The sequence below is a fragment of the Belonocnema kinseyi genome, chromosome 2, assembly GCF_010883055.1.
Source record: "Belonocnema kinseyi isolate 2016_QV_RU_SX_M_011 chromosome 2, B_treatae_v1, whole genome shotgun sequence".
In the NCBI taxonomy this organism is placed as follows: domain Eukaryota; kingdom Metazoa; phylum Arthropoda; class Insecta; order Hymenoptera; family Cynipidae; genus Belonocnema; species Belonocnema kinseyi.
The window spans coordinates 175,025,269-175,052,295 of NC_046658.1; the positions used below are offsets into that span (position 1 = coordinate 175,025,269).

General features: G+C 26.3%; 1 protein-coding gene across 1 annotated transcript in view; it reads right to left on the reverse strand.

Moving 5' to 3' along the window:
• LOC117167828 (basement membrane-specific heparan sulfate proteoglycan core protein-like) overlaps positions 1 to 27,027 on the reverse strand; it is a 326,460-nt gene that overhangs the window by 224,013 nt on the left and 75,420 nt on the right. The window lies entirely within an intron of this gene.

Consider the following 27,027-nt stretch of genomic DNA (forward strand, 5'->3'; position numbering starts at 1 on the left):
AAACCGTAACGAAATATTTCGACCCCCCTGCCCCCTCCTTACTGTACGTAATTTGTAATTTCCTGAAATCTTTTAATAGTTATTGCTAATAGAATTAAATCATTATTATTCAAATATCAGCATTTTTATCTCGTTAAATTGTTAGCCTAGATTTTTTAATAAACAAAATAAAACGGTATTTCAGATACAAATTTCAAATTTTCAAATTTATTAATTGATTTTAAAGAAAAACAAATCTTTTATAATATATAAGGGGATTTTTTAACTCAATACTTACATTTTTAATAACGAATTAAAATTTTTTTACATAATAGTTTTATTTTCAACCAAAAAAGGCAAACTTGAAACAAAAAAATGTCATAGTTTATATTTCAATCGAAAAAGATAAAATTCGTACTAACAACAAAAAAAGAATTTTAAAACCAAAAAGATTAAGTTTCAAAATCTAAAGATTTCTCACTCACTCAAGAAAGAAAAGTTTATGTACATTATTGAACCTTTAAGCCAAAAGACGAATTTAAAAAAAAAATTGAATTTCCAAACCAAAAATATGACTTCAGCAAAAAATTAGTTTTTCCCGAAACTGATGCATTTTTACTTAACCAAAATGAAATTTCAGACCAAGGAAATTCTTTTTTCTTTACCAAAAGAAGAGAATTTTAGACCAAAGAAGATCAACCTAATAAAAATGGAAAATTTACATTTTAAGTTAAAAGATTAATTTTAAACAAAAAAAAAGTTTTTTCCTCTAATCTAAATTTTCAACCAAAGAAATAAGCCTCCAATAAAAATATATTAAAAAATTTAGTTTAACTTTTAGCCAAGCAGTTGAATTTTCGATTAAAAAGAGTAATTTTTAATAAAATAGTTGAACTTTTAACCAAGCAGACAAATCTTTAAATAAAAAAGACAAAAAAAAAGAATTGGATTTTTTAAACAAAAAATATGACTTCAGCAAAAAATTAATTTTTACCCAACAAAAATGAAATATCAAACCAAGGAATTTTTTTACTCTAAGAGGAGAGTTTTAAACTAAAAAGGATCAAACTAATAAAAATGGAAAAGTTACATTTTCAGTTAAAAACTAAAAAAAGACTTCTCCACTAATCTGAATTTTCAACTGAAGACATAAGCCTTAAATAAAAATAATAAATGTTTAAGAAGTTAGATTAAATTTTACATGAGTAGTTAAATTTTCAATTAAAAAATTAATTTTTCCGATATAGTTAATTTTCGAACCAAACAGACGAATTTTTAAATAAAAAAGATAAATTTTCAAAAAAATAATTTAATTTTCAAACAAAAATATGACTTCAAGGAAAAATTAATTTCCCCCGAAACTGATGCAGTTTTCCTAAACAAAAATAAAATTTCAAACTTAGAAAATTATTTTTTTACCAATAGAGGGGAATTTTAAAATAAAAAAGATCAATCTAATAAAAATGGAAAAAGTTACATTTTCAGTTACAAAATTTATTTTAAACCATAAAAAAGGATTTTTCACTCATCTACATTTTCAACCAAAGACATATGCCTTCAATGAAAAAAGGCAGTTTTAACAATTTAATTTGACTTTTACCCAAGCAGTGGAATTTCGAATTAAAAAAATTAATTTTTAACAAACTATTTAAACTTTTCACTCAACAGAGAAATTTTTAAATAAAATGGATGAATTTTTTGAAAAAGAATTGAATTTTCAAACAAAAAATATGAATTCAGCAAATAATTAATTTTCTGCGAAACTGATGCATTTTTCCCAACAAAAAATAAAATTTCAAACTGAGAAAATTATTCGTTCACTAATAGAGGTGAATTTCAAACTAAAAAAGATCAATCTAATAAAAATGGAAAAGATACATTTTCTGTCAAAAAATTAATTTTACACCAAAAAAAGATTATTTTTTAACAAAATAGTTAAACTTTTAATCAAATAGCCAAATTTTTGAATCAAAAAGATAATTGTCAAACAAATAATTGAATCTTCTGTTTAATAAAATTTCAATTAACATTTTTAAATTTCTCATTAACCTTTTTTTATAAAATTGTCTGAAAGTCTTCCATATTCTTTTTGCGAACATTTAAAAATATTCAAAAGTTAAAATAATTCTTTTAAAATAAAACCTAAAACATTTAAATTTTTTTCAGAAATCTTAAAAAAGTTTCATTCTCAACATCTTTCAAAATGATTAGAAGGCTTCTAATTTTTTTTCGAATTTGTCAAAATAAATTTTTCTCAGAATTTAATTGTACTTATCTCTTTAAAAATGTAAAAAAGTTTTTCAACTACATACATGTTTATGAAATATTTAAATTTTCCTTTATGAAATATAATTTTTTTAAAAAGGAATAGTTAAACTTTTAGTTAACAAATTAATATTTAACAAAAAACGGATTTTCAACAAAATAGTTCAACTTTCAACCAACTAATGAATTTTCAAATAAAATTATGACTATTAAATTGAAATAGTTCCATTTTCAAGCAAAAAATCGATTTTTACAAAATTAAATATACATTGTCAACCAAAACCCAAATCATTTTTAAATAAAGCTATAAATGTTTAACTGAAATATTTGAATTTTAAACCAGGAAAATGAATTTTTAACTAAAATGACGAATCGTTAACTATAATAATAGGATTTTTGAGCAAAAAGATTAATTTTCTACCAAAAAGATTAATTTCTACCAGACAAGACATTTTTTCAACTAAAAAAGGTAATTTTTCAATCAAAAATTAAGTAATCAAATTTTTACTCAACAAATTAATGTTCAACCATAGTGATAAATTTTTAACTAAATTTATGGAATATCCAACTGGAATATTAATTCTATTTTCAGCTTTATATTGTTTTAATTAAAAATCAAAACAATGAATCTTGAACCCAAAAAAAAATAATTTTAAACAAAAGACTAACTTTCATTCAAATAATTTTGTATCAAACCTAAAAGATGAATTTTGAACCAAAATGATAAATATGTAACTGGAATAGTTGCATTTTTAACAGAGAAGAAGAATTTTCAAAGAAGAAGATTAACTTTCAAAGAAAAAGATAATTTCCTGTGAAATAGTGATTTTTAAAAACAAAATACATGAATTCTCAACGAAATAGTTGGATTTTCAATTATAAAGAAAAATTTTGATTTAAATTGAGAAATTTTGAATTAGAAAAGATCATTTTTCAACTAAAAATGCAAAAGTTAAATGTTCAGCTAAATCAATTAATTTTCAGCCAAACAGATGAATTTTTAACTAAAATGATAAATCTTTGACTGAAATAGTTGAATTTCATACAAAAAATATAAATTGTAACTTAGAAAGATTGATTTTGTAATTGGCACACCGTATTATTTCGAAAAATAAGGTTTTCCCCAAAAAATTCGAATTTTTTTCCCATGTCTTAAATTAAGAATATTTTATGTCCCGAAATTCTTTTTACGAGTAAGATTATATTATTATTTTTCTTAAAAATGTTTAAAAAATATTTTTTAATTTATTTAAAACAATGGCAGTGTAAAAGGGAAAATAAAAACAACCAAAACTTAAAAAAAAAACTCAAATGGGAAACCTCTAAATCATATCCGGATTGGAATTTTTTTGAAAAATTCGACGACTAAAAAGTTACAGCTTAGGCTAGTGTGTAACTTTAGAAACTCCTCTTTTGCCTTATAAAATTCAACCTATAAAGTTCTGGATTAAGTGAATCAACTGGAAATTACGGTCTAGTATTTTGTAAAATACAATACTTTATGATAACAAAAATTTTGTATAATTATTTTCTTCCTCCTTATAATAAGTCTGTATCTAAATAAGCAGTCCTAAATTATTGACTCGACATAATTTAATTTTTTATATTTTTATAAATGTCGTGTAATCTAATAACGATCAATCAATTGTTATTGCCTATTTTAGAGAAGAGAAACCTAATTTAAGAAGGCAACCAGAAATAAAGATTAACATCAGTCTTCGACAACACCAATATTCTCAAATTGGTCCTACTTCCGGGACCGAAACTCGTTCATCATTTTCAAGACATTTTAAACTTGTAAGGAGCCGTACTTAAATTACGTAACGGATTATAGGCCCTCTCTATGACACCCACTCCCCCCTGTAACAAACCATAAGAAAATATTTGTTTCCCTCCCCCTCTTACTGCACGTAATTTTTAGTTTCCAGAAATGTTTTCCCAATTATTGCCAGTAGAATTATATCAATAATATTGAAATACCCAAAATTTATTCCTGTAATACTTTGAACTTCAGCAAAAAATTAATTTTCCCCAAAACTGATGAATTTGACCCAGCAAAAATGAAATACCAAACCAATAAAATTATTTTTTTTACCGAAAGATGAGAATTTTAAACTAAGAAGGACATAAGCCTTTGATCAAAAAAATTAATGTTTAAAATTTTAGTTCAACTCTTACATAAATAGTTCAATTTTTATTCGCAAAAAATTAATTTTTAATAGTTAAACTTTTAACCAAACAGTTGAATTTTTTAAACAAAAATATAAATTTAAAAAAAAAATAATTGAATTTTCAAACGAAACTATGAATTTAGGAAAAAATTAGTTTCGCCCCAAACTGATGCATTTTTACCCAACATAAATAAAACTTCAAATCTAGAAAATTATTTTTCACCAATAGAGGAGAAGTTTAAACTAAAAAAGATCAATCTAATAAAAATGGAAAAGTTACATTTTCAGTTAAAAATGTATTTCAAACCATAAAAAAGGATTTTCCACTCACCTAAATTTGCAAACAAAGACATATGCCTTTAATAAAAAAAAGGAATTTTCAACAATTTAATTTGACTTATACCCAAGCAGTGGAATTTTCAATTAAGAAAGATTAATCTTTAACCAATTGTTTAAACTTTTCGCCAAACAGAGAAATTTCTAAAACAAAGAGATAAATTTACAAAAAAATTATTAAATTTTTAAACAAAAAATATTAGTTCAGCAAAAAAAATAGTTTTCCCCGGAACTGATGCATTTTTCCTAAACAAAAATAAAATTTTAAACTCAGAAAAGAATATTTTTTTACCAATAAAGGGGAATTTTAAACTAAAAACGAACAATCTAATAAAAATGGAAGTTACATTTTCAGTCAAAAAATTAATTTTATACCAAAAAAAAGCTTTTCCTCTAATCTCAATTTTCAAACAAAGACATAAGCCTGCAATAAAAAAATATTTATCAATATAGTTTAACTTTTACCTAAGAAGTTAGACTGTAATTAAAAGGGTTAATTTTTCACAAAATTATGAAACTTTTAACCAAATAGACGAATCTTTATATCAAAAGGAAACGTTTTCAAACAAATATTTGAATTTCCGAACAAAAAATATGACTTTAACAAAAAAATTATTTTTTCTCGAAATTAATGTATTTTTACACAACAAAAATGAAGCTGCAAACTAAGAAAATTATTTTTTTACCAAAACAGGAGAGTTTTAAACTAAAAAATATCAATTTAATAAAAACAAAAAAAGTTACTTTTTCAGTTAAAAATTAATTTCAGACACAAAAATGGCGTCACCACTAATCTAAATTTTCAACCAAAAACATAAGCCACAACAAAAAATTTGTTAAACAATTCAGTTTAACTTTTACCTAAGTAGTTTAATTTTAATTTAGAAAAGATTAATTTTTAACAAAATAGTAAAAATTTTAACCAAACTGACGAAATTTTAAATCTAAATCTAAATTTCAAAAAATGTAAAAATTAAATTTTCGCATTAAAAATATTTAATTGACTTTTCACGATAAAAATATGAATTTTTAAACAAGAAATAAGATTCTACGAAAAAATTTAATTTTTAATCTGAAAAGAAGAATTTTGTACCAAAATAGTTGCATATTTATGAAAAGGGATTAAATTTCTCTGAAAAAAGATTAATTTTTATCAACAACAATTTTTTTTTAAATAGTTGAAGTTTCATCTTAAAAAGATTTCAGTTGACTTTTCACGATCAAAATATGCATTTTTTAACCAAAAATCAGTTTCTACGATAAAAATTAAATATTCAATCCAAAATACCAATGTTTTCAACCAAAAAGGATGAATTTCTAACAAAATAGTTAAATTCTCTGACAAATAGTTACATTTTGATCTAGGGAAAATGAAAATTATACTAAAACAGATGAATTTCTAATAAAAAACTAACCAAATTTTTCGGAAATTTGAACTTTTATCTAGAAGGTATTTCAGTTCATTTTTCAATATCAAGATGTAAATTATAAACAAATAGTAAATTTTATACAAATTAGATGAATTTTCAACAAAACACTAAAAATTTTAACCAAAAGTATGAATTTTTAACAAAATTTTTGGATATGCAACCAAATAGTTGCATTTTTACCCAAGAAAGATGAAATTTTTCCTGATACAGGTTAATTTTTAAATCAAAATGACAAATTTTCAACAATAAAAAAAGAGTTGTATTTTCATCCGAAAAGATTTAAGTTCACTTATCTACAACAAAATATTAATTTTAAACACAAGGTTAATGTTTTACGAAAAGAGCTAAATATTTAACCCAAAAAGACCACTTTTTAAGAGAAGTTGAATTTGCAACCAAAAAAGATGCCTTTTTAAAAAATATATTAAATTGTCAAACAAATAATAAAATATATTATAAAAAAGATAATATTCGTAACAAAATGTCTCGAGTACAAAAAATCATTTTCATAAGTTCCTTTATCCCATCAATTTCTGATTTTGAGAGCAATTCTAAAATCGTTAAATTCTAAATTCATAAATGTTGGATCTACAATGTCAGGAGGGAATATTCAGTTTCAGGTCATTTCTGAAGCGGCTGGGTATATCTTATCATGTGACATTTATCGCAAGTCCCTTCTGATGGTCTCTACCGCATCAATCATCATCAGGGGTAACGACGATGGCCAACGTGGGATATCAGAGATGGGCTCAAGAACACTATATTTTTATTAAACAGTCTGGGGTGCTTTAAACAAACGACCAGTTTCATGATTTATGTTCCATACCATACAATATGGATATGTAAACCACAAAATCCAAAAATCTAGTTATTATCAAAAGGAAAAGCTTAGGACAACAGAGGGTGTCCTAATAAAAAAGTGAAAAGAATTTGTTTAAAGTTTGTTTACTGAAATTCTATTATTTTTTCTGACACCGGGAGAAGGTGTGATCAAGTTTTTTGAAAATATTCAGATCAAAATATTGAATAGGTTAGGAGCAGTTATGATTTTCGTCTAGCTAGTGAGTTTTTACTTATAAAACGATATTATTTATATTTTTCAGGGAAAACAATTTTTTTTCAAAGTTTGAAAAAGCCCTTGTAAATTTTATTCAACTCTTAATTAATTTGTATGCAAACTATCGAGTTCGAGTTTTCGAGTTCACAATAGGCTCCGGGACTTATTGCGCAGCGCCCGGCGCAAAGATCTCCCTAGTGAGTTTTTGCTCATAATAAGATATTACTTAATTTTCTTAGGGTATACGAATTTTGAAAAACATTTGTAAATTTCATTCAGCTCTTAATTAATTTGTACGCAAACTATTGAGTTTGAGTTTTCGAGTTTATTATAGGCTCTCTGGTGCATTTATCTTCCAGTGAGTTTTTGCTTAGATAAAGATATTAGATAATTTTCTAAGGGAATAAGAATTGGAGAAAAAAAAACAATTTTACAAAACCCTCATGAATTGTATTTAACTTTTAATTCATTTGTACGCAAAATATTGCGTTCGAGTGAAATTCTGCTTATAGTATGATGTTGATTTAATTTTTAGGGAATACAAATTTAAAAAAATAAGTTAATAAAACCTGGATGAATTTTATTCAACTTTTAAGTTATTTTTACACAAACTTTACAATCTAATCTTTTTCCGCATATAAAAGCTAGAATGTTAAAAGTTTTTAATACTATTTTCATTCCACATAATTTGATATAATAAAATATATTCATATCTAAATAATCTAAATGATTATGTTTTTTATTAAGATTTTAATTGGAATAATTCCACAAATAATTTTGTTATTAAATATTAGTAAAAAATTGTATTTTTGCTTGATTTTCTGAGAAAAATCGATTTTTTCTTAAATTTTTAACTAATGAAAATACTATTTTAATCGAAAAACACTAACATAATCCGGAAAGTTCAAAGCTTTTGAATATATTTCACATTACAATGATTTTTTATTGAAGATACCAATTTCCGACGAAAAATACTGACATAATCTAAAATTGTTCAAAGATTCTAAATCCTATTTAAATTATAATTAATTTCATCTCTAATGCCAATTTCCGGAGCAACACGGAAACATAATCTAAAATTGTTTAAAACTTTTGAATCTTTTTAAAAATAATTTCCAAAGTAAAACGTCAACGTAACTTTAAATTTTTAAAGAATTATTCGTATTCATTGAAATCTATTGATATGTGAATAAAGGTTTCAAAGTCCGATGAAAACCCACCCTATTAAATCTAATAAGGGCCGAGTTTGTATATCTTATTTATTTTTTTGTGTTGATAGTTTTTTGTTAAAAACTGCTGATTTCTTAACAAAAATTATAATGTAATCTAAAACTGTTGGAAAATTGAAAATGGAACTTGAAATTATTCAAAAGCTATAAATCCTTTAATACTAACGATTTTTGCTTTAAAATCTTAAATTTCAGTAAAAAACACTGAAAAAACGAAAATTTTAAATTGTTGTAAAATTTTTATAAATTGTTTGCACAGTAATTTGAATATGAAATAAACATTTCGAATAACTATCTATTTTTTAGGTTTATTTTTTTCGGTTACACAAATTTAATTTCCCAAGAATTTTGTGAAAATGCAAAAGGATTTCAGAAAATTTCAAATACAGTGAAACTCTTCTATAGCGCCGATTGTGGGACTAACAATGGGTGGGAGCTAACTCATTATAGCCTGCTCCGCTTTTGTTTGTTCACGCATGAGTGCTCGCTTGAGTGACAACTGCAGACCGCACACACCCCGCGCAGCTCCTTTTACACCTACCTGTGGCGCGGCGTCAATTCTCGGAAGGGCTATAGAAGGGAGGGCTATTGACGGGTTATTTTTCAACCAAAAGTCGTAGAAAACTGTAATAGTTGGTAGTTCAATCCAAAAATACTTTTATTTTCAATAAAAAAGTTTAATTCATTTTTTTTTAATGAATATTTATCTAAAGTAATGAAATCCTGAATACAAAAAATTTCAAACAAGAACATTAATTTTATGCAAAAAAGACTAATTCTCTTTCAAAAAAATCAACAGCTGTTATTAAAACTGAAAAAAATTTTAATAAATGAAAAAAGTTGAATTCATCCAAAAAGACAAATCTTTAACAAAATAGTTAAATCTTCAACACAAAAAGATTTTAATTTCTCTTAAACAGTTGTAATTTCAATACAAAAGGATGAACTTTTTAACAAAAAGAATGAATTTTGAAACTAAAAGATAAATTTCCAGCGAAAAGAAAATCATTAAAAAAAGGAACGAACATTTTAGGCAGGTTATAATTTTTAAGGGAAACATAATTGTTAATAGAAAATAAAAATTTCGAATATCTACTTATTTTTCAAGTTTCTAGGTTTATTTGATTTAAGGTTATACACATAAATACTTTTATGAAAGATTCTCGATAAGACTCTCAACGATTTTTGAGGATTAGAGATACTTCGAAAAAGTATTCTAATCAATTTTAATTTTAATTTTGCAGAATTTTATGAAGTTCAGAAAAAGCTGAAGCACCTTTAAGAATATTTAAGACTGTTTCGACATTACAAATTTTTTTTAAATATTTGTAATCTCTTTAAAACTTCTTGCATTCCTAAAAAATATTGAAAATAAAGCGAACTATTTTGTAAAATTGTTCTTAAACCTTCCGTACTCGTTTTCAAGTATTTTGAAAATCTTTTGCAATTTTTTAAAATATGTTTAACGACTTTCTTTATATCAATTTAAAAAATAAATTATCACTTTACATCTTTCGAAAAATCCTCCGAACTGTTTTTTCTTAAAACCTTTCAAAATCTTGAAAAGGCTAAAAAATGTTGTTTCAAAATCTTCAAAAATCTACATGTGTTGAAATCTTTTAAACATTCCATTACCAAAAGTTTTGGTTAGTTATCTTCAAAAATCATAATTTCGTTTTAAATTTGTTACAATATTTTCATGTTTAAAATTATTTTTGCATCTACTTACATCTTTCAAATAATTGTTAAACTTATTCGAACTTTCTCTAACATTTTGTCATCTTGAAGAAATGGAAATTTTAGCTTTAAAATCTTCTACAATCTTTCTATAAATTGTACGAAATAATTTGAAATGTTTTCAAATCTTTTTGAATATTTTCTTGAAATTAACTTTCCAAAACAGAAACTCAATTTTCATTTTCTCTGGAGTATTAGGAAAAAATGTTCTAATCCTAAAATTTATACAACTTACTGAAAAGATTTAAAATTAAATTTTAAAGTGTTCAAAAGTAGATGAGCAGGCTGCGTTCTAACTCAAGATTCCTACCTTACCGACATCGAAAAGCTTCGAACTGTAGTGTTTCGTGTCCGTGCTAAGCTTCGAGAACGTTCTCGAAGGGTCCTGATGACTTCACGATTGCGCAATAGTCTGTAGCCAAATTAATGTAAACAGGTTCAAGGTGATTGTGAGAAAAATAGGGATGAATTATTGATTCCTTCGAGTTAAGACATCCGTTATATGCGCAATCGTGACGTCATCGGAATGTTCTTGAAGCTTAGCACGGACAGGAACCACTACAGGTCGAAGATTCTCGATGTCCGTAAGGTAGAAATCTTAAGTTAGAACGCAGCCTGCTGATCTACTTATTTGAATTTTCCACCACTTTCAACTAAATAGTTCAGTTTTACACAATTTTCAAACCAAAAAGATAAATTTAACAACAAATTGCTAATTTTTTTTAAAGTTCATTTTAAACAACATATTTGTATTTTCTAGCAAAATTTTTTAATTATCCGCTCTCTAAAAAAATAGTCAAGGAATTAAATAGAAAATAGTAAAATTTTTAATGAGAGATGAATTTTTAACTAAAATTATGAATCTTTAACCAAACACTAGAATTTGTCACAAAGTAGGTAAACTTTTAAGCAAACAGTTACATTCTCCGCCAGAAAAAACAATTTTTCAAATAAAATAGCTAAACGCTCTTGAGGAATTGTTTACGAAAATAGATTCATTTCCCAACTAAAATCAACATTTTACAAAACAAAAGAGTTGAATTTTCAATACAAATTTTTGTTTATTTTTCAACCAACTAGTGGAACTTTCTACCAAAACAGTTGAATTCATAGTTGAATTCACAGTTAAATTCAACAAAAAAAAAAGAATTTTCGACAAAATATCTGAATTCTCAATCAAACCAAGATGTTTTTCAATCAAAATAGTTGATTTTCAAACTGAATAAAATTATATTTGTTTACTAAAATAGGTACATTTTAAAACCCAAATGCAGAATTTGGAACCGTGAAAGATAAAAATGTTTACTAAATTTTTAAATTTTTAGGCCAAGAAGATGAATTTTCTACACATCAGTCCTGTTTTCAAATTAAAAATATAAATCATCAACAAAAATTACTTTTTAACCAAAAGGATAGTTGCATTTTAAACAAAATGAATTAATATGCAAATCAAAATATACGAATTCTTAACGAAAAGTATAGTCGTTGTTATTATTTTAGACAAAAATACTTTAATTTGAAATAAAACACAGTTCAAATAACCAAAAAAAGATAAACATTAAAAAAATATATTTGAATGCCTAACCTCTTCCTTCAGTAAAAGAGACTGTTACATTTTTTGATAAGAATTTACCATTTTTGGGTTAACCTAATACTTCAATTTTCTCACAAATTGTTGACTTTAAAAATAAAAATAACTAATTTTCTACCAAAAAAAAAGAATTATTATAAAAAATATAATAGTTCCTTTGTCAACTAAACAAGGTTTTAATTATAAATAAAAAACAGTTTAATTCATTAAAAAACGAATTTTCATCCAGACAGTTCGATTTTTAAACAAAAAAGATCCATTTTTCACCAGAAAAGATGAATTTTCAACAAAGTAAGATTTTGTATTCAAAAAGAAAAAATTTTTTAACCAAATGCATTAATTTTTTACCAAATTATTAAATACCCAAGCCAAAAACAAGATTTTTCTGAAAACACCTCTATTTCTAACTCCAAAATAAGAATTTTTAATAAAAAAGTTAATTTACAACCTATCCAAGGAATGCTCAAGTGAAATAATGAGTTTTTTTGGAAAGCAGTACATTTTAACTGACTATTGGAATTTTTAATAAAAATAGTTGAGTTCTTATAAAGAGTGAATTCTTTTCAACACAAGAAGACACACATTCTACAAGACAGTTATATTTTGAAATGAAAAATATGAATTTTAACAAAAAAATTATTTTTCAACCAAAAAGATAGTTGACTTTTTAACCAAATGCATGAATTTGCAACCAGAATAGAAGAATTGTTAACAAAAAATATAGTAGTTGGTGTGATTTCAGCCAATAAAAACTTTAATTTTAAATAAAAGACATTTGAATTCAACAAAAAGAGATAAACTTTCAAAAAATGTCTGAATGCTTAACCTCGTCCTTAAATAAAAGAGATTAATTTTCTACCCATAACTGATCCATAAACTTTTCTTAATAGGAGATAATATAAGAAAAACATATATAACTTCAAAATAACAAAAATGAAAGTTCCAAGTTACTTCAAAAATCGTAACTAAGTTACAAGTTTATTTTTGAAAAAGTAGTTTTCAAAAGTTTTCAAAAGTTTCAAATAACCTAACTTTTCAGTAACTTAGTTTCAGAGCGGATTTCCAACGTATCCGCACAAATAATTGTATATTCTTGCAAAAATAACAAATTTAGTTTTCCAATTCACTGACCCGGTAAGCCGCTGCAAAAAATTAAAATTCATTTCATGTTTATGATTCAGCGACCCAGTAAAAAGTAATCTATTTTTCAGGCAAAAAAAAATTAAACACAAAAAATTAATATTAAATGACTGGAGGCTCATTTCCAGACTGGGGCGATAATGCGGTTGCGGTGCGATGTTGGAGCTGAGTGTCTATCTACAATGGCCGGTTTTTGTCAATTAATCCGAACTTATCAGAAGCGTGGCAAGAGCTTGTTTGTGGATGAGAGCTATTTAGAAAGGGGTGGTAATTTGTATAACGCCAGCAAGTGGGTGATGTATACATATATATTTATGGGCGTTATCTACACTTGAAGGGAAGTCGTGACGAGGGATGGGTCGCTCAAGAGGGGTTGGTTGTTGGGAATAGCTGTATTTGGCTAGGACATTGTTTATGTGATATGGTCAGCTAAGCTAGTTACGATGTCAGCGAACCCTGCAGTCCCTCACCCACGGCTTCATTAGTTAACTTACAGATCTAGATTAGCAGCTCACCATCGTTCATCACTCATAAATAGTACATCACACTTCACATTTTATCAAGCTGTTCAAATTCTCAAGGGTCCATCAAATTCACACATCAAGCCATAGTTACTCTAGACCCAAAGTCCCCTTAGGTTCCTCGAGAAACTCTGATTTTGATTCATTTCGAATCAGTTGAGGTGACGGATGCAATAACTCTCGAAACCGTGTTGAAGTATTGTCCTATCGGGACAATCTATCAATAAAAAAAAATGATAATCAAAACACAAAATGAAATATACCTTCGTATTCAGCTTGACGCGGCCGATAAATTTGTCTTATGAAACTTTTTCATTCGATAATTATTACTCAAGAGAAACAATAAAAACTTAGATATTTTTCGATAAAAAATCATTGTTTTATAAAACACAACTCGCGATTATTTGCTCGTTTTTACATAACAATGCTTGAAATTTGTACGGTGTGTTCTCAATATAGAAGCGATGACTATAAGAAAAGCACTTTTTTTAAAAAACTAATATTTTTGTTTTTGTTTATTATCAAATTGATTCTGGAGGAAAATCACGTTTCGCCAACATCGACCAGTGAGTCGGTCGTCGAAAAAATTTGAGTTGAAATAACTTATCGCGAGAAAGTTGTTCAGTAGACTTTGAGAAAGTTTTCGTCAAAATTTAAAAATAATTGGTGAAAAATTGTGGAAATGGCAGCGAGTTGAAGTCAGCGCACGCTGTCTCCGGAGCACTGCAGCGGCAGTATGTGTTGACTTCAACTCGCTGCCATTTCCACAATTTTAGACCGGTTTTCTGAAAAATTTCAGAAAAACTTACTCAAAGTCTAGTAAACAACTTCCTCGCGACAAGTTATTTCAACTAAAATTTTTTGGATGACCGACTCACTGGTCTTGGCGAAACGTGCTTTTCGTTCGGAATCAATTTTTTCATAAACAAAAACAAACATATTCATTTTTTAAACAAAGTGCGTGGCTTATAATCATTGCTTATATATTGCGAATATACGATACAAACTTCAAGCATTTTTTCACAAACGGCCGAATAATCGCGAGTTGAGTTTTACAAAACATCAACCTTTGATCGGAAAATTATCTAAATTTTCATTATTTATTCTGAGTAATAAATGTCAAATATAAACGTTTTATCAAAAAATCTGTCGGCCACATGAAGCTAAATACGAAGGTATATTGTGTTTGTGTTTTGATCAACATTTCTTTTATGAACATATTGTACCGAGTGGACAATACTTCTACGCGGTTTCGAGCGCTTAACCAGTTATTGCATCCGTCAACTCAAATGGTATGCCTGAAACATCAGAAGCGGCGGACCTTTTTTCTCTAGGTGGGGGAAGAAGAATACACTTATAATATTAAATGGCAAAATTTATACAATAGTATAATAATACTTCAAGGAATCTGTATTATCATCAGAGAATGAAAAAAATTCTTAACGCCTTTTGAGACTAGATGGAGCTATTAATTAACTATTTTTTTAATAAATTAAAAAAAAAGATCTTCTCCTGCGCTCCGATGGAAGATATTAAAAAGTATTTTTTCAGAAGAAAATTGACTTTAAAATTTTTTAATTCTTACCTCTATCTAGTCTGAAAAGACGCTAATAATTTCAGAAAGATTTAAATAATTTCACACATATGACCAAATATATCAAATATTTCGTAACGATTTTAAAAAGATTTTACAAAGGTAATTACCAAAACATTTCACAAAGATTTACATAATCTCAAGAATGTTTAAAAAATGTTTCAAAGATTTCACAAAGATTTTTCAAAGATTTTAGATATTTCACAAATATTTAAAGAGCTTCACAAATGTTATCAAATATTTAACAAAGATTTCAAATATTTGGCAAAGATTTCGGATAGATTTTGAAGATTTCAATGATTTCTCAGAGATTGCAAAGATTTTGAATATTTCGCAAAGATTTCAAAGATTTTACACAGATTTCGTGAAGATTCACAAGATTTCGAAAAACATCAATGATTTTCCAAAGATTTAAATAATTTAAAAAATATTACAAAATTTTCCAAAAATATTTTATAATTTCAAAGATTTCTTCACAGAGATTTTAGAAATGTTTTAATGATTTCCCAAAGATATCTAAGGTTTAAAGGATTTTGCATAGATTTAAAAGATTTTACAATCCTTAATCATTTACCAAAGATTGCACGAAGCTTTTAATAATTTCACAAATATTAACAAATATTTCGTAAGCATTTCAGAAAGATTTCACAAAAATCAGAATGATTTCCCAAGGATACAAAATTTACGCAGATTTCGGATAGATTTAACAGATTTCCGATTAGCAAAAATTATTTCCCAATGATTTGACAAAGTTTTCAAAGATTTCGCAAAGATTTCAGATAGTCTTGAAAGATTTGACAAAAAGTTTAGTGGTTTTTCAGGAATTTCAAAAATTTTGAATATTTCGCAAAGATTTCAAAGGTTTTACAAAAAGTTCAAAAATTTCACAAAGGTTTCGTACAGATTTCAAAGATTTCACTAAGGCATAAATGATTTTCCAATGATATAAGAAAGATTTCAGTAATTTCATTAATGCTGCAAAAATATTTCAAAGATTTCCAAAGATTTCACAAAGATTTCGATTATTTCGACAAGGGTCAAACAATTTCACATATATTATCAAATATTGAACAAATATTTTTAATATTTTACAAATATTTCAATGATTTTCGAAAGATTTCGAATAGTTTAAAAAGATTCCCCAAAGACTTAATTGATTTCACAAAGATTTCAAATATTTCGAAAAGATTTTGGATATAATAAAAAGATTTCACAAAGACTTTATCGATTTTTCAAACATCTTAATTATTTTCAAAATATTATTATATATTTATAAAATATTTGAAACATTTCAAAAAGATTTCGACGGGAGCAGTCACATTGTTAGTTAAAACAAAAATTCCAAACAAAAACCACAAATTTTCAACAAAATTGTTAAAATTTCAATTGTAATCGTTACATTTTCCACAAAAAAAAGATTAATTTTCAGCGAAAGAAAAACTGAGTTGAAACAAAATACCTCATTTTTCAACCAAAAATATTAATTTTCAGTTAAAATGATGAATCTCGAAAAAAAATAATTTTTAGCAAATGAGTGTAACTTGAAACCAAGTAATTAATTTTTCATCAAAAAAAAGATGAGTTCTAAACAACAAATGTAGTATTTAATATTTCAACCAAGAAAGATTTTAATAAAAAAAAATTAATTTAAAGAAAAAGAATTTTCAACAAAATATAGTTGATTACAATTATATAAAGCTACTTTGAAATATGAAGAATCATTATAATCCAAAGTTATATTGAATTTTAAATGCGATCGGTCATTGTAAATTCGCCACATTTCTGCATAGGACTTTCACAATTAAAGGTAAAAACAGCGACAACTGAAATTTAGTGTTTGTGAATTCTCTTTTTTTAAAACTCCTATGGCTTCAATGAGAACATTTCCATCACGTGTATCGCGAGAAAATAAAGTTGAAAGCAAACTTACAAATCTAATTTTTAAAAAAACATATCAAACATTCTATTGTACCTTGGGCCTATTTGTAAAAAAATTTAATTTGTCTATTCGCCATTTCATTTTTCACGATTAAAACAATACCTACGCGCCTTTAAAAAACTTATTATTCACAAAATTGTAGCTTTCTTGGGTAAACAACTTTTTTCTATTTATTTTTTTCGTATCTTGTGTTGTTTGCCCAAAAATTTTATTTTTTTATATTTTTAATATCGCTTTTTCTTTAATAAAACAAAAACTATGCTTTAAATTGAACAGTGATTCATAAAGAATTTTTAGATATTTTTGTTTAAAAAATTGTAGTGTTTTAACACTTGCGCGTATTTTAAATAGTTGAACCGTAAAATAGACTTTTAATTCTTTTTTGTGCAATCAAAATTTAAAATTTTGGATTTTTCAATAGTAAATTCAAAAAGTTTTCCTTTTCTTGCATTTTTTTATATCTTGCTTTGTTTGGCTTGAACTGATCTTTATGGATTTCGAAAACGTTATATCTGTGATAATTTTAAAATTATATTTGTCTGAAAAAAAGATCCTCTAGCAGTCGCTTCACTGGGAATCGAACCACCGAACTTCCAATTGCCGGTCGGGTGTTTTCCCAATTAAGCTATTAGAGCGATCGAAAGAAAAATTTTTTTTCAGAAATATGCGCTACCTCAAGCTAGTTGATACGAGTAATTTTATAGGAAATCTGTATTATCATCAGAGTAGTTGCTATCGATCAGTATCGATGGCACTACACCATCTGTGCAAATAGAAATAAAATAAATAAAAACTATAGATCAAGTGATCTCTTCAAGTAATATAAAATAATCAACGTCATTTTTTTAAAAGAAGGAAAATAATTCAAAAATTATTTTTATTAAATTTCACTGAAAAATATCCTCTAAAAATCGCTGCACTGGGAATCGAATCACCTAGCTTGAGGTAGCATATATTTCTGAATAAAGTTTTTCTTTCGATCTCTCTAATAGGTTAATTGGAAAAACACCCGACCGGCAATCGGAAGTTCTGTGGTTCGAATCCCAGTGGAGCATTTGTCAGAGGATCTTTTTTCAGAAAAATTTCATTTAAAATTTTTTTAAATTGATTTTCCCTCCTGTCAAAAAATGACGTTAATTATTTTCTGTCATTCGAAGAGTTAACTTGATCGATAGTTTTTATTTTCACAAAAATATTCCCTGACATAGAAAAAATCTCTGACATTTTCAGGTTTTCCATGTTTTCCAGGTAGGGTAGACACCCTCAACAATATTTCCGCAAGAAAAAATTCTCGCACATTTATAAAAATAACGTCGATATCAGATTTTATTTATGGAGATTAAAAAAGTCAACGGCTTCCGGTCTACTATACTATGTATATATATACGCTGAGAGGAAGTTTATTTATCGAAGCTGCAGTGGTTCTCACAAGGCTTAGTGCAGAAATGAATGAACTAATGGACACAGTGCGAGGCACATTATTTCATCCCCTCAAATAAGGATTGCTGCAATTCGCGTCACATTTTCAATTCTGATAAACGAATTATGACCATAATCCGTCATTTGTGTGACCGTGCGCGGTAAAATGCGGCAATGCGTCCTTAAATAAATGTGTGAAAACACACGTGTCAAACATGTGGGATGTGGGATTCAACGAGATATATTCGAAGCTGTGTCACTCTGCTCGTCTTCTCAGAAGGAAACATAATCAGTCCAGTACGGGATGGTATAGAGAAGTACTTTGAGTTTTCATGTCTTGACAGTAATACGATGAATTTCCGGACTACCGCAATTCCTTTTTATTTCAGTCCTCACTTATTTCCACATACATATCTCCACTTTCTGACTGACAAGCTTACCGACAAAATTTAGTTTTTCATTCAAAACTATTTGAGAATTCAATTTATTATTTTAGACTTCACTTCCTCAATTTTATTTACAAATAAAAATAACTAAAATAATCATATATAATAACTTAATTGGGAAAGAAATATTCTACCATTTTAAAACCAAAAATACGGATTTTCAAAAAAAGAGTTAAATTTCTCACAAGAAAGTTCATTTTCAACACAAAAGATAATTTTCTAACGAATAATTGAATTTTCTACCATTTTCAAACTAAAGAGATGAATTTTTTAACTAAAGCGACGAATTTTTAAACCAAAAATTAATTTTCATAGAAAAAAGTTTATTTAAAAAATAAATTCGTCTTTTTACCAAAATATTTAAATTTTTAACAAAATAGACGAATTTTCAACAAAAGGTTTATACTTTTATACCGCTAATATTAATTTCAACAAAAAAGTTAATCTTCAAACAAATAATTGAATTTTCCATCATTTTCAAACTAAAGAGACAAATTTTCAAACAAAAGAGTTCAGCTTCAAAGAAAATAGTTAATTTTCAACAAAATTTTATCTTTCTACCAAAGTAGTTAATTTTTTAACAAAATGTATGAATTTTTAACAACAGGGTTGAAAATTTATACCGATAATATTATTTTCAACAGAAAAGTTAATCTTCAACCGAATAATTTAATTCTCCACCATTTTCAAACTAAAGAGATGAATTTTCAAACAAACAAGTTAATTTTCAAAAAAAAAAGTTCATGTTTAACCAAATTTCGGCTTTCTCCAAAAATTGTTAAATGTTTAACAAAATTGATGAATTTTCAACAAAAGGGTTGAAATTTTATACCGATAATATTAATTTCCAACAAAAAAGTTAATCTTCAATGAAATTATTAATTTTTCTACCATTGCAAAACCAAAATTAGGAATTTTCAACAAAAAAGTTCATCTTTAACCAAATAAATAAATTTTCTACCATATTCAAACAAAAAATACAGATTTTCAACAAAAGAGATGAATTTTCGAATTAAAAAATACGAATTATCTACATAAAACTTAAATTTCCAACAAAACAGTTCAATTTTATCAAACTAGTTGAATTTTTAAACAAAGGTTTGAACTTATATACCGTAAATATTATTCTTAAGAAAAAAGTAGATCTTTTTAACAAATAATTGAATTTTCTATCGTTTGGAGACCAAAAAGACGAATGCTCTACAAAAAATTAAAATGCCAACAAAAAAGTTTAATTCTATTTGGGCTTTCTACAAAAGTTGTTAAATTTTTAACAAAATACATGAATATTCAACTACAGGGCTGAATTGTTATACGATAAATATTGATTTTTTTACCATATAATTGAATTTTCTACGATTTTCAAACCAAAAGACGAATTTTCTACACAAAATAAAATTTTTAAGAAACTTAATTTTCCACCACATTAGTTCAGTTTTTAACATAATACATGAATTGTCAACCAAAAGCTTCAACTTTTATGCCGAAAATATTCATTTTTAAGAAAAAAGTTAATTTTCTATCAATTACTTAAATTTTCTATACCGTTTTCAGACCAAACATTTGTATTTTTTAACCAAATTAATGTTCTTCAACCAAATAAATGACTTTTAAACCAAAAAATAGAACTTTCATACCAAATGGTTATATAGAAGTTTTAAATTTTGAAAATTTTTGAAAAATTACCTATGAATACCGAAATGTCGGTACAAATAAACGATATTTTTTGATCCAATTGAAGAAACACATTTTTTTTCTTAACCGATACCCGAATAATGCATTTGTTCATTAAATTTATTTTAAAAATCATGAAATTTATGAACTTTTAAGGAATGTTGCTGAAATTATCATGAACTTCTAAAAAAAGGACTGATATAGAAAAAAAATTATGTAGTGCAATACCTGCATAATGCATTTGTTTATTAAATTGGTTTATAATATTAACAAGAATAAATGTGAGAGAAATTATCTTCACTATAACATTGTTTCTATCAACGGTTTCGTGCACTATAACTTAAAAAAAATTAAAATTATAAAAAAGACATTTTCAACAATTATTTTATTTGCAAAATTGTGCTTTGATTATCACTTTATGATAATTATAAGGAATTTATATACTCTTATTATAACAAATGTGTTATGGACGTTATGGCGTTATGAAAAAATTGAATTCAAAATTTGTTTTCAAAATTTCCAAAACGAATTGCTTTTTCAATATAATATTGAATTTTATACTTTTCTTTATAATTTAAAACATTTTTTAAATTTTCCTTGAAATTCGTCTAACTTTTTTGTAAATATCGATAATTCAAATTTAATTCAAATTTAATGCGAAACTTCAACATGGCGTAATTTCTCTAATTTTAGAAATGTTTGAAAATTTTTTTCCCATAAAATATCTCTTACAGAAAAGTTTTATGGAAATCGAACGACCACTTGCAGATCCTGATAATTCTGACTTATACTGGCCCATAAAACATTGAAAACAGCCACTAAAAAACATTCACGCAGTCTCGCAACTACATTTAAAAAAAAGGAAAATAAAAGGCAAGAGAAAGGATTTTGATTTGTAAACCTTGATGTGTCGTAAAAGCAGCATGCATTTATAAAGTCTATAAATTTCCTCTATTTTTGAGTTTGAAAGAGAGTCGTAATCGAGGTCGTAATTTCCCTCATTTCCTCCCGCTTTTTATCTATCGTTTTAAGAGCTTCTTTCTTCATTTCTTTCTTATAATGGTGTTTTTACATCTTGCTTCTCTTTACCCCTGGCTTATTATTTCTACTAGGTGTGTTTTTATTTTCCCACTACTTTTTATATGTATATTTTGAATAGATATTTCCTCGGAAAAACTTAAAAAAAAGTTTGTTTTATTAGCGGAGTAAAAAAGTGAAAGTATCGCTCGATTAGGGAAGTCACATATCTGACTGATAGGGGAGAGAAGCTGTCATACATTGGAATGAAATAAAAAAAAATGTTTTTCAAAATAACTTGTAGCTGGCAATTCTTCACAGATTATTAATTTTTTTGTTTCAGCATTAAATTTTGAAGAAATTTAGGTGGCCTGATTTTTTTTTTATTTAACTCTTATGTTGATGTAAAGAGTGAAGAAAAAGTGACTTTTTTCGTTTATCTTCGTGAACAAATTTTTTTATGATCAGCAATGTCAGACTTAATGCACGAGGGTACTTTGAAGCAAAAAATTATTACATTGCTAATTTGACTGTTATAAAATATTAACGTAACAAATAGTTTAAATATGGATTCTACATTTTCAAAGTAAATTTTATTGTTGAAATTACTTGCTCTCATCGAAAAAATAATACTCTATCACAAAATTTTGTTATCCGATATGTTTAATTAATTTTATAAGCAAATTATTTTTTTATTACATGTAGCCAAATTGACAAAAAATATTGGATAATAATTTTCCATCATTAAGCCACACTGGCGAGTATTTAATAATAATAAGAAAAGTTAGATTGTGATTCCTAAGCTAAATTAATTAAAAATTATACTTCGCACGAAAAATCTATTTTAAAAAAAAAGAGATAAATCTTCAACTTAGATGATAAATGTTTAAATGAAAAATGTAATTTGTAAAAAAGTAGTTGTACTTTCAACCAAATAGTGGAACTTTCAATATAAAATTGCTAATTTTCCACAACAGAAGAAAATATTTTTAACAGAATAAGTGAACTTTCAATTTAGCAGATAATGTTAAAACCAAAATGATAAAACATTATTCAAAAAAATAAAATTTTAAAACAGCAGTTCCAACTTCAACCAAATGTTTGGATTAAAAAAAAAATTCTGCAAGACGCTTAATTTTGTATTAAAAAAGACGAATTTTCAACAAAGTAGTTTAATTTTCTAACAAAAAAGATCAATTTTAAATGAAAGAAAAATCACTTTAAAAAATTCCAATAAAATAGTTAAATTTTTAACTAAAAAAATGAATTTTCAACTACAAATATAAATTATTAGCCGAAAAAATGAGTTTTGAACAATTTAGTTCAATTTTTATCCAAGAAGAATTTTTTAATAAAAAAGATAAATGTTTAACTGAGTAAATAAATCCACAACGCAACTGATGAACCTTTAATAAAAAAAAATCACAAGCAAAAAATGGAATAGTTAAACTTTCAAATAAAAAAAGTAAATTTTAATCATAGAATAATAAATGTTTAAGAGAGTAATGAAACTTTTCAACCACAGAAATAAGTTTTAAGCAAAATTAATAAATCATTAAAAAAGAATAAATTTTTATTAAAACAGTCAAACTTTTAAACTATCCTGTTTTAACTTTCAAACAAAATTAATTTTCAAATAATAAAATTCAAATAGTTGAATTTTAAACTAGAAGATGAATTTTGAAGAAAAAACAATATACTAAATTTTCAACCACAAATTTCGACAAAATAGTTAAATTTTCAAACCAGGAAATGCATTCTTAACAAAAATCATTAATCTTAATCTAAAAAAGTTAGTTTTTAACAAAGTGTTTTTAAAAAGAAGTAAAATTTTAAATAATCAAACACGAACTATAAAAAAAATTGGAACAGCTTATATTTCAAATAAAAAGATTATTTTAAATAAGAATTGCTACATTACTGAACAAAAAAAAAAGAAGTTTTAAATTAAAAACGCTTATATTTAACCAAACAGATTAATCCTCAATAAGAAATATTTCTTTTCAAACAATGAAGACGAATTTTTAATTAAATACATGAAATTTCATATAAATAGTTGAATTTTCAATGAAGATCAATTTTCAATAAAAAATGTAATAACTAACTTTTAAATTAACCAAGCAAATAAATTTATAAGTCAAGTAATAAATCATTCACCAAAAATATTTATTCTTCCACGAAATGGATTAATGGCTAATAGTTAAACTTTTAACTTAGAAAAAATGAGTCTCCAAACTAAACATAGAATAGTTCAATTTTAAAATTAAAAAAATTAATTTTGTAGAAAAAAACTCAGCACAAAGATTAATTCAACTAAAAGCGATGAATCTTTAAAGAATAGTCAATTTAATTCTTAACTGACAAGATTAATTTTCAAACTAAGTAGTTCAAGTTTCATAGAAGTACTTACATTTTTAAGGAAAAAAAAGATTTTTCAATCAAATAGTTAAATTCTTAATTAAACGATAGATTTTCTCAGAGAATTTTAATTTTATACAAAAAAGAAACACATTTTTGAAAACGCTATTGATTTTTCAAACAAAATAGATGAATCATCCACAAAAGAGTTTAGACTTTAATCCGGAATGTCATTTCTGAAGAAAAAATCTTTAGCTTTAGAAAAAAAGAATTAATTCTTTAAAAAGAGGTTTCAAGAAACAAAATTAATTTTCTACGAGAAAAAAATGAATCTTAACCAAAACACATGATTTTTCAACCAGATAGTGCAATTTTCAAGGAGAAATGTGAATTTTTAAATATAAAGAGTTTGGCTACATTTTTATTTGATAGAATTAATCCTCATCTAATCAATAAAGTAATCATCAACCTAATACTTAATTTTGAAACCAAAGAGATAAATTTTTAAAATAATTCAATGTTCAACCCAAAATATTATTTTTAATCAGTATATTAATTTTTTAAGAATATCCCAGTGGGCACAAAATTTGGCGACGTCTTTACGACATCGTCACGACATCTTCACGACATCTTTACGACATTTTTACGACATCCTATGTCCGTGTCGTTTCGGCGTCTTTACGATATCGTAAAGATATCGTCAGATCATACGACATGTTTACGATATCGTAAAGACATCTTAACGACATGGACATAGGATATCGTAAAGTTGTCGTAAAGATATCGTAACGATGTCGTAAAGACGTCGCCAAATTTTGTGCCCACTGGGATGATAGTTAAATTTTTAACGAACAAGATAAATCTTTAACAAAAAAATGAATTTTTACCAAAATATTTCTATTGGTTCAGTGGAATTCAAACGTAAAAATTAGAAAAAGAGTGAGTTTCTTGGAAACGATAAAAAAAGTAGAATCCCTTTAAAAAATGGAAAATGAACAGGAAACAGCGGGTAGCGTTTAAAGTATGAAATAGGTAAGTGACTATCACAATTTTTTAAGAAATTATTTATAGGAATCTGTATTATCATCAGAAGTATTTATCGATCAGTGTAGATTTCATTCCACAATCTGTGAAAATAGAAACCAAAACTATCGATCAGGTTAACTCTTCAAATAACAAAAAAATATTTAACGTCATTTTTGACTCGATGGAAAATAAATTTTAAAAAGTTTTGAATTAATTTTTTGTAAATATATGCAATACCAAGCCAGGTGTTACATTTCTGATACGAGTTATTTAAAGAAATCTGTATTATCTGTATTATTATTTTTGTAAAAATACTTTTTTTAACTCTCTCATAACTTAATTGGAACAGCATCCAACGGGCAATCGGAGTTCTTTGGTTCGATTCCTAGTGGAGCGAAATGAGAAGATTTTTTTCAGAAACAATTAATTTTAAGTAATTATTATTAAAACTCATTGATGCAGCGCCATCTTTAGCAAAATTGGATAACTTCCTTAGGACTTATCATCATAAAAAGTATTTATTGTTATCCGAGTTCCAAAGATTACTTCTACAATACCCTCCCCCTTTCGCTGTTATCAAACGTAGTTTATAGATTGACCCCCTTCCCCCTCCCCAATTTCTTGAGGTAGTTTATAAATGGCTCCCAAGTGGCGCTTATTTAAAAAACACGTTCGTTAAAAAACACTGCTCTCACCCAAGGTACTGATCAATCTTTCTAGCAATCACCCTAGGTGAAAAGCTTCACTCCATACCTAATTTTAGCTACTTTCTTAATTCAAGTCAAATCTGAAATTAAATCGAATAATTTAAATATTTCTTCTTACTCTGCACTCTCCTTTAAAAACAAGAATTTTATTTAAGCTGAAGAGTGTTTCGTTAAATTCGAAATGATAAATCTCAGTTGAGACTCCATAAATCTGAAAGGTGAATTTGTATCTCTTTGAATAAAGAGTAGACGTGAGGGGACGAAATTATAAAATCAGATGAACTAACCGTTAATCTTACGTTTCGCTGGATCCGCGACGACGATTCGCGGTATACCACCCATAACAGTCTCTCTCTCTCTCTTTCGCCACCTCTTCGAAACAATGAGGGGACGAACTTTACAACCAGGTGGCGAGTGAGAATCACATATATTCACCACACCGCCCATAAACTGCGGTTTAGCTATGAGTCATCATATTTCCCCTAGGACGAGCTTGGTCGTCAATTCTCGTATGTCAAGTTTAAAGTTTAACTATTTGGATAAAAAATATTTCTTTTAACTGATTATTAAACAATAATTATACGGAGGGCTTTATGAGTAGAGGTGTTTGATCCAAACGTTTCGAACTGAATCTGACTTCTATTCGAGATACAATTGATAGAATAATCAGTCCGACGCTCGAACATGCGCAAAAGTATTGTCCGAGCGTCTCAAAGAAAGAAAATATTCGAAATCAATTTTTTTGAAAATTTCAAGTTGTCGAGAATAAAAAAATTAATCTTTTTCCTATTAGAATTTTTGTTCCCAAACGTTTATTTTTAATAATAAAAATAAAATATTAAATCAAAGTTCCTCTCGGAATTTAATTAAGTTTTAAAACTTAAATCGTTTTAACTCGGCTAAATATAATTTAAATGAGTTTATATTTATAGTAATAATTCCAAATACTCTAGCGATGCCGAAGAATTCATGGAAAAGTTAAAAATCGCTTATTGATTATTGTTAGCGTGAGCGGAGGCTGCCTGGTCTCAGTAAATTTCTAACGAATCAATATGAGATATTCCAAAAAAGTCCATTTGAAATTTTTGAAAAAATCACTCACTGAAAATTCTTTGAAAATCGAAATTTCTTATACACATTTTACCAGCGAAACCAAGAAAACACAATTATCGACTTAACACATTTTGCAATTAAATATTATTAAAAAATAAGCGATTTTTAACTTTTCCATCAATTTTTAGGCATCGCTAGAGTATTTTGAATAAGGCCTATAATTATGAACTTATTTCAATAATATTTAGCCGAGTTAGAACGATTTAAGTTTTAAAACTTAATTAAATCCTAAAGAAACTTTTATTCGATATTTCATTTTTATTATTAAAAATAAACGT